At 36.7% G+C, this 8,999-nt stretch overlaps 1 long non-coding RNA gene across 7 annotated transcripts; it reads right to left on the reverse strand.

Annotated features, from left to right (window-relative positions):
* Positions 1 to 3,981: 3,981 nt before the first annotated feature.
* Positions 3,982 to 7,857, reverse strand: LOC131312512 (uncharacterized). 7 transcript variants are annotated; one of them, XR_009195890.1, is made up of 3 exons: positions 4,886 to 6,534; positions 4,674 to 4,766; positions 3,982 to 4,328 (listed from the first exon to the last, which is right to left on the reverse strand). It is a non-coding gene; the product is annotated as an uncharacterized LOC131312512 (long non-coding RNA). The 7 variants fall into 7 exon arrangements; XR_009195888.1 differs by having other exon boundaries at positions 4,674 to 4,783; XR_009195891.1 differs by lacking the exon at positions 3,982 to 4,328 and adding an exon at positions 4,352 to 4,443 and having other exon boundaries at positions 4,674 to 4,783.
* Between the last annotated feature and the right edge of the window lie 1,142 nt (positions 7,858 to 8,999).

An 8,999-nucleotide genomic window follows, 5' to 3' on the forward strand; every position in this document is an offset into this window, starting at 1 on the left:
TATTCAATAGAAATATTCTCGATCAACATTTGAAAGGAATGATTTCCATTAAAAGTCTGAGTTATCATAAATTAAATGAATTGATAAGAATAAACATTTAGAAATTCTAAAAGGATGTAATTTCATTCCTGTCTATTCTTTCCAATCAAAAAACCCTAAGTATTGAGTATATTCAACTACTATTATTCTTTGTCAATAAGAAAAGGGCTAGGGTGCCAACTTTGTTGAGATGCGTTTCTCTCTAAGTCTTTTCTCTTTATATCTTTGATCTCCTTATTAATGATGATAACTTCTCTCTACCAACCCAAAAAAAAAACTTTTATTCTCTTCTTTGTTTTTTACCAGAGCAAATTCTCCACCATATACCGGTCATTAGCTTTATTCTCTGATTAATGAAAAGCATATTTTTCTTAACCGAAATTTTTTTCATTAATTTCTAAAGTTGTTACGGAGAATGAAAAGGATGTTGACATATATTTGAATATCATACTGATAATAAAGGCCCTTCTTATGCGGGAAAAAAGCACGTAATGTAAGATTGGAAGATCCGAGGATGCTGTAGTGCACTTCCATGTAGGGCTTTGCATTATGGGATTTCCCAATCCAAAATTGGAGTTGTCCGTGGATGATTATGCATCTGGAACTTAGTAACACCTAACGAACTTTTGTGAGAGTTGGCATTTTCCGTACTTTTTATTTTATAAATTCAAATAAAACACTAACGGTATCCTTCTACCTAAAAAGAATTATTCCCCGGGTGATTCCATTTTATTCAACTTCCTTAATTTCAAAGTCCGAGTTGTCATGGAATTAATGGAAAATGAAAGATATGCACACTTGACTATACAAATAATTAACGATCTTGTTTTGATAGTACAAGTATCTGGGTCAAGTTAATTTCATGCACTATTAATCGCAAATATGTTAGAATGTAGACATGACTCTTTGTCGTGAGGCGAATCGGGAGCCAGACGAGTGGCACGGTAGTTGCTAGATCTTGAATATTAGAATGATATGCAGCACAAATTATAGGCATATTCTTCAATATCTTAAATATTTCAAAAACTAGAATAATAAGCTCAACTAATTATTATTATATCTCACAGACATCATAAGTATTAAAATAATATTTACAACAAATTATAGATATCTTAGATGACATATCTACATGGTATAAACAAAGTGTACGTACTATTTGAAATGACCTAGAGATCGATCTCTCGATACAAATAAGAGTAACCTCGGCAACCTTTTCAATCACTTCTTTATGTTATAGTGATTTAAAAAAGAAGAAAAATGTTAGAATACATGATTGAAAGTGTGTGAATTTGAACCGTTTATTTCTCTTTCATGCATTGTGAATTTGAACTGTTCATTTCTCTTTCATGCATTATGAATCTGAACCGTTTATTTTTCTTTCATGGATATGAATTTGAACTGTTCATTTCTCTTTCATGTTCATTTTTAGGTATTGAATGTATCAAACCCCAAAAAAGAATCATATAGCAAATATCTCTCTCTCTCTCTCTCTCTCTCTCTCTCTCTCTCTCTCTCTCTCTCTCTCTCTCTCTCTCTCTCTCTCTCTCTCTCTCTCTCTCTCTCTGTTAACATATCCTTAATCACACGGTTTTTTTAAAAGAGTAAACCTAAGGATACAAACATTTTTACACATATCTTGCACATGCACTTTTATGGGGCCCACCTCGGATTCCACCAATATGATCCGAACCGCTCATTATTTTTAAAAATAATGTTTTAAGAGTTTCTGTAAAAAATCAACTCGATAGGATATCGGTAAGGGCTTTTTAAGAAATCGCAGGGTGAAACAGACGTGCAAAATATGTGTAAAAATGTATGTGCAAGTAGGGCTGTAAATGAACCGAGCCATTCACGAACTGTTCGAGACTTAGTTCGGTAAGAGTTCGTTCGAGTTCGATTCGTCTGCTAAACGAACTGAACCTGAACCTCAATTCTAGGCTCGTTCCGTAAATGAGCCGAACTTGAGCCTAACGATATTCGGCTCGGTTAGGTTCGCGAACCTATACTTAAATTTAATTAATAATTCAATAGGGGTCTATTTGTAAATGTAAAAAATTTTAAGGTTGTATATATAATTCAATACTTATTTTTCTCCCAAATTCTATACGATCAATGAGAGAATTTGGGTTCACTTGAGTTCAATGAGCTGAGCCGAATCAAACCTGAGTCTTGACGAGCTCAATTCGAGCTTAGATTCGACTCGGCTCGATTCATTTGAGTTTAACAAGCCAAACTCGAGCCAAAATGTTCAAGGTCGAATCGAACTCGAGCCGAATCCGAGGCGAACTTGAGGCAGACTAGTATCTTAACGAACCCAATCGAGCCGAACCCGAGCCTTGAAAAATTTTAACGAACCGAACTCGAGCCAAATTGTTCAGACTCGAATCTAACTCTAGCCGTACCCGAGCCAAACTCATACCTTAACGAACCCGAGCCGAACTTAACAGGGTTCGGCTCGATTCTGTTCGTTTACAGCCCTATGTTCAAATAACTTGACTGCTATCCGTAAGCAAGATCTGCAAGACAGAATGAGCCTAGCCGGCCAGAGTGAGCTAGTAGGCACTTCAATGCCTAAGTCAGTCTTTGATCAGAGAGAGGAAAGTACAAAGCTCTAGTAGATAATAATGGCATACCCCTCTAGAGTTTAGATATGTACTTTATATAGAGTTTGGATATGTACTTTATATAGAGTGACTTAGCTTAGGCTCCAAATAAGCTTCTACGACGCACATGTTGTAACTGCTTCTAAAAATGATCATGCATATATTGACTGCCACGTGGCCATACTATCTAAGATTAAGGCACGGATTCTTCACCTTTGAGTTCTTCTAAAACTTAAAAAAAAACATAAGTTAGTTTTATCCTTATTTGAATTTTTTTTTGTATTTGTTAATTTTGCAATCTATTTTTGTAGATTATTGATTCGTCTCGATAAGAAGAATCGGAAAAGTAAATTTTTTTTTCTTTTACCCAAGTATTTTGGGAAATAAATTTCACTTATTTTGCTAAAAATAGTTATTTTTCAAAATATTTGAGTAAAAGTAATTTTTTTTTACTTTTTAAATTTGTCGAGACAAATTAATAATTCACAAAAATTGCCGTTCTAGCATTCCCGTTCAACACCCATGCCACCCCTCTCCTCACCCTCGTCCGCAGCCTATCCGCCACCGCACCCAACCTCAAATTCTCATTCCTCAACACCTCCAAATCCAACCGAAAAGTATTTTCCAAAATCAAACCCAATGACTACCAGAACATCAAGCCTTACAACGTGGACGACGGCGTCCTCGAAGGTCACGTGTTTTCCGGCAATGGAGCTTTTCCTGAGGGCAATGCCGGAAAACATTGAAAATGGTCTAGAAGAGGCTGTGGCTGACACAGGCGCGAAGATCACGTGCTTGTTGACTGATGCGTTCTTTTGGTTTGCCGCCGATATGGCGGCGGAAATGGGCGTCCCTTGGGTGGCGTTTTGGACTGCGGCGCCTTGCTCTATCTCCGTTCATAAGTCGTTAGGAGCACGTTGAAAGGTTAGGCTTTTTGACGTGAAAAAAAAAAAAAAAACAAGAAGATATATATACAAGAAAAGCTATAGGCAAGGTTTTTAGAAAATGGTTTCGAGATACGTAACCATAATGGTCGTCAGGTAATGGTGTCGGGAGTATCGAACGATACGTAACATGAATCGGTTGTAGAGGTCGTGAATTTTTTGCAAATTATTTTTACCAATTTTTTTAATTGCCTTAATCACCTGCGACGGTCAAGTATCGTCCGTGAACCCGGAAACCGACCAATTCGGAAGGGGAACTGGCCGATACGCATGCGATTCTTTATCTCACCGGTATATTGTCGGAAGGCTAAAAAAATCATTACGTTACCTATGGGGCTGATTTTAAAAACCAATAGAGAAAAGAAAATAGAGATACAATACAGAAGATAGAGATAGAAGTTTTGAATTTTGACCTTGATAAAATCAATGAACACTATTAATGTTGATATTCACTTTTGCTTTGACTGAGATTCCACTATGACTAACTCACTGATCGTCCTTCTCTTCTATGAATTCTCTGTTGTGTTAGTTGAGGTGTGTTGAGCTTGTTTTGGGATCTTCAGCTCTGAATTCTGATTGAGTGCTCTTCTCTACAACATGGTGCTTTAATGCCCTTCTCTATGACACATTGGTACAAGAGCCACACACTTTGTGACGAAGTCTACACCAATTTGTAATGGAAAACGGCCTTGAACTTGTACAGAACGCCCTCGGAACAAGCTATACATATTGGCCATGTGTCCTGACAACATACCATTCTTTGTCAAGCAACTGCACCAATAATTAACTCAACCAGTACTACTTCAACTTAGAGCAAGTCTAAAATCACTCTTGTTCTTTGAATACTTTTTCATTTTCTGCATTATGGTCCAAGTTGAAAAAACAAAGAATTGGAAGTAGCATTCAGAAAGAAGAAACAACACAACGCAGAATCATCGAATTAAAGTAAAAAGTTTCTCGAACCTCATCAACCAGGAATACAACAAGTACCTAGAGTGAAAACCGTGAATTCCCATTACATTTACTTCCACAAAAATAAAAATTGTCAGACATATCAGAAAAGATTCAAATAGTTTGAATACTAAACCTGGTTTACTGCATTCAAATGCTTCAGAATCGCATCAAATTACTTCATTGTACAGATCTGGGGTCTCTAAAATGCCATAAGAAAGCAGAGTTGCTTTGGCTCTAAGATTCCTGCAAAAACCAAGGACCAGCACTTACATATCTCCATGTAATCTTCATCCAGACAGTACCGAGAAAAAAATATGAAATTCATGATGCAAGATTTACAGAAACCTGGGTGATATCGAATGAAGTGGTTTTCTAGAGGATGAAAAGGCAACAGCATTGGGCAACGTGTTTGGATTGGCTTAGGCCTGATTTAGTAATATTTCTGGGGTAAAAAGCGGATCGTTCTTGGATTGTGAACAGTACCTGGGAATGTTCAAGTTCTTTCTTCATCAGAAGAAGATAAAGAGGAAAAACAAGGTTCTTTGCTTCATGAGCATTTCATCAAACAATCTGGAATGCCAGAAGCACTGTGAACCTTTTGTCTTCATAATTCTGCAGTTACAGTAAAAAGCAAGGGAAAGCTTCTTGCCCGAAGATGAGTTCTACATCCCTAAAGTGGGAAGGGCGCATATCAAACACCTTTCCTTTTACTGTCCTATGTTTCATAATCATATGTTGAACCACGCCCCCTTTCCTGGTTGGTTGTCCTTTGAAGAAAGGACACTATCCTTTTCCCAAGCATAACATGTTACCAATGCTTTGCTGCAACCATACCCCGCGTGATGGTCGAATGAATCCTAAAAGACAACTCCGCAAATCCTATCCCTATATGAAATAGTGAGCCTTCAAACCTAGTACAATGCTTAAACCAATAAAAGACAAAATCACTATCTAGGCGGGCTACTCATATAAAAGTTGAAAAAGACAGCAATTGTGAACATGTTACTAGGCCACTTCACCATGTGAATTAGTATTTGGATGGCACTGAAATCCGTCAAGTTAATGTTTGATTTGAAGAGAAGCAGTGATTTGGAAATTCTCCTTTCTGAGATTGCTTCTACTATATAGATTAAGCAATAGAACAACCCTGCTTTTCAAATTTTAAAATAATTGAACTTGAAAATTGGATCATGCGAGGGTTCCGGTCAAAGGTACTGAGGCAAGAAGTGTGCATGTGCTTTGGCTTATTTCTCATGGGTGCAATGCTCACTTCGTGTGATAGAGAATGCAAGCAAACAGAGTCGTTGTGGTTCCTCGAGTGCCAGCCGAAGAGAGGAATGCCATCAACTGCCCTTCAAGTAGCAGGCGTCTAGGCGAGCTTAAGTCTCTTAGTTCTTCAAGGAGACTCATGTGAACCCCCTTTTCTTTCCATGGTTTTGGGAAAAAGGATAAAAACAAATGTCATAGCAACCAGTATCAACAAAGATGGGAAAAAAGGATAAAAACAAATATCTCAACATGGGAATCTAACATCAATCCACGGTCCACCAACTATAGAACATGCTTTGCAGTACAAAAACCATTAGCTCCAAACGACAAGCATAAACCAGAGCCGAATACAACAATAACCAGTTCAACTTTTTGTGCACGAATTTAGCACACAGTTCATTTTCCAACCTATTGCTCAACCTACAGATCTTGAACTTATAATACTACATAAGAGAGCAGATATCATATTCACTACTTATGTAGCCGTGTTTTGTTATATATAAGAACTAGAAATCATTGGAGCCTACATACCTTGGTTCCAAGCATAAGGGTTCAAATAAAGAGTCTTCTCGTCTTTCTCAATGTGAAAAGGTCCAAGTTCTTCAACCATCCCATAAGCAATTGATAAACATCCAAGCGCTAAAGAAACACCCACGGGATAACCAAACTATTTTCAAAAAGTTGCCTGTGAGGTGTATAAGCAAATTGGTTCAATGAAGTTATTAAACTTAAGGCTCCATTCCAAAAACCTTCTTAAAAAATAAGCAGTTTATTTCACATTTTCAAACTCAAAAATAATGTAAATGAAAAATATTTTTTCATCGTATAAAAGATATTGATGAGATCTTTAAGATCCATATTGCATATTTTTAGATTTCAATAAGTCCATAATTTTTGAGCTTGAAATTGCCTTCTTAAAAAATAAGGATTTTTTTTGCATTGCGAAACGGGGCCTTACTATATTATGTAAGGTTCTTTATCAACAGAACACGATAACACATCTCATGAATGCATGCTTTTCACTAATTGATGGCAAAATGCAAAATCGCTCAAGTTTGAGTGGGCGATCACATACAACTACTTTCAGGAAATTTTTTGGACAAACCCAGGATTAGGGGTGATTAACGAACCAAATGAGACAAGCAAGAGGTTGATCAAGTTGGGTTTGAAAGCTCAAAAAGCTTCGAAAATGTTTTCAAGCTTAGCTATGAGACGAGCCGATCTCCAAGGATTATGGGTGATATATGAGCCGAGTAGTAGCTTATTCGAGCTCGGTTTGAAACTTTAACGAGCTTCAAAAACTGGAGGCTTTGCTCTCCCAAAAAAATGTATCTTCAAATGGGTGAAGTTCAAACTGAAAGCAATCATTTGGATCCTAGCAAAAATCAGTGCTCGCATAAACCAGAGCCGAATACACAAAGTAAAGTAGTTGACAATTGTCTCTCAATTTAAACATGCAATGGAGCAAGAAATCGACAATGTAATCTATACAAAATCGAAATTAAAGTAGTTGACAATTGTCTCTCAATTTAAACATGCAATGGAGCAAGAAATCGACAATGTAATCTATACAAAATCGAAATTATCTGTTAGGGTTGAAGGATGGAAGATTAAGACTGACCTCGTCGTCGGGGACGTTCCTTCGTCGTCGTGAATTTATTCTTTCATTCTCTAATAAAATGGGTTTGATACAGTGTGGCCATATCTATTTTCATAAAAATAATTTTGCTCAAATCATCTCCGATCGTGCATCAATCAGCACTCGATCAATATGATCTTCGACAATATTTACCTTCTTGACTACCTCTACAACATGAACTCTTTCGATCGTGCAGATAAATCGGAATGAGATCACAATTTGAAGAATTCGCGTCGCAGTTCAAATGGGTTTGATACCGTGTGGCAACATTCATTTTCGCAAAAGCAAATTTACATCTATCCCATTCGATAATATATCAAACGGAATTCGATTCAAACGATATTTAACAATGTTCTTCTTATTGACAACATTTACCAGATGAGCGATTTCGATGATGGAGATAATCCAGAATGAGCTCACAATTTGCCAAATACACGTTTTCATAGACTTCGCAGGTTGAAGATGCGAAGTCCAAATCAGTAGGAAGCGACGGCGTTTTAACTAACCTCGCATTTTCAAGATGCGAGCCTTATATGTAACCCCAGCGTCGCCGTTTCGACAAAGCCTGCGTCTTTCTCTCCTTCACGCCGAAGCTTAAATGGGTTTGATACAATGTGGCCACCTTTATTTTGGCAAAAACAAATTTACTTCTATCGCATTCGATAATATATCAAACGGTATTCGATTCAAACAATGTCTATCAGTTTTATTTTTTTGGACAATATTTGCAAGATGAACATTTTCGATCATGGAGATAAACCGGAATAAGCGCACAATTTTGCAAATGCATGATTCGTGGGACTTCTCACGTTGAAGGCGCGAAGTCTTCATTGGGAAACCTCGTGCTTTCAAGATGCGAGCTTTGTGGATCTCGACGTTTGGGCTTTAGACGTGATAGGCGGTTTATCTGCTAGGCTCAATTGGGCTGTGTGATTCAGCCCACTACAGTCCTCTACCAAATCTACCTTTCTCCTTCGACACTTTTACACATTTTGTATAGGTATTTTCTAATTAAAAATGGAAATCTCTGCAATTATTAAGTCTTTTTTTAGTATTTGAATGTGGAAATCAAATTGGTGAAAGTAGTACAACCCCGGTTGTCAGAGCAAGTATATCAAACAATGTAAAATACTTTTTTCTCTATTTTGGAGAGAAAAATCACAAAAATTTGTTTGCACTAGATTAGGTAAAAGAAGAGGTAAAACCCATTTGTGAATAGTTCTTAGTCATTTTTACCTAAGCACCATTCATACTCTTTTCTTTTTTTATTGTTTCTTTTCTCTCTCCTTCCTCCTCTCTTAATTTTTAATATTGGAAAAAGAAAAATAATAATATTTTAATAGATGATAGGTAAAATGGATTGTGTTGGTGTAGTTGTGAAAAAAAAAAGTTGATAGCTAAAATAGAATTGAGAACTGTTCACAAGGTAGTTTACCTTTACGCTGATAAACTTGCTCTCAAATAAGAATCTGTCAAGTTTCGAATTGTAGAGACCCGTATTTTAGGGCCGTATTTTTTTTAAGAAATATTAAAATTATCGAGTAATGACGT

Source organism: Rhododendron vialii, chromosome 13a (assembly GCF_030253575.1).
Source record: "Rhododendron vialii isolate Sample 1 chromosome 13a, ASM3025357v1".
Lineage (NCBI taxonomy): Eukaryota > Viridiplantae > Streptophyta > Magnoliopsida > Ericales > Ericaceae > Rhododendron > Rhododendron vialii.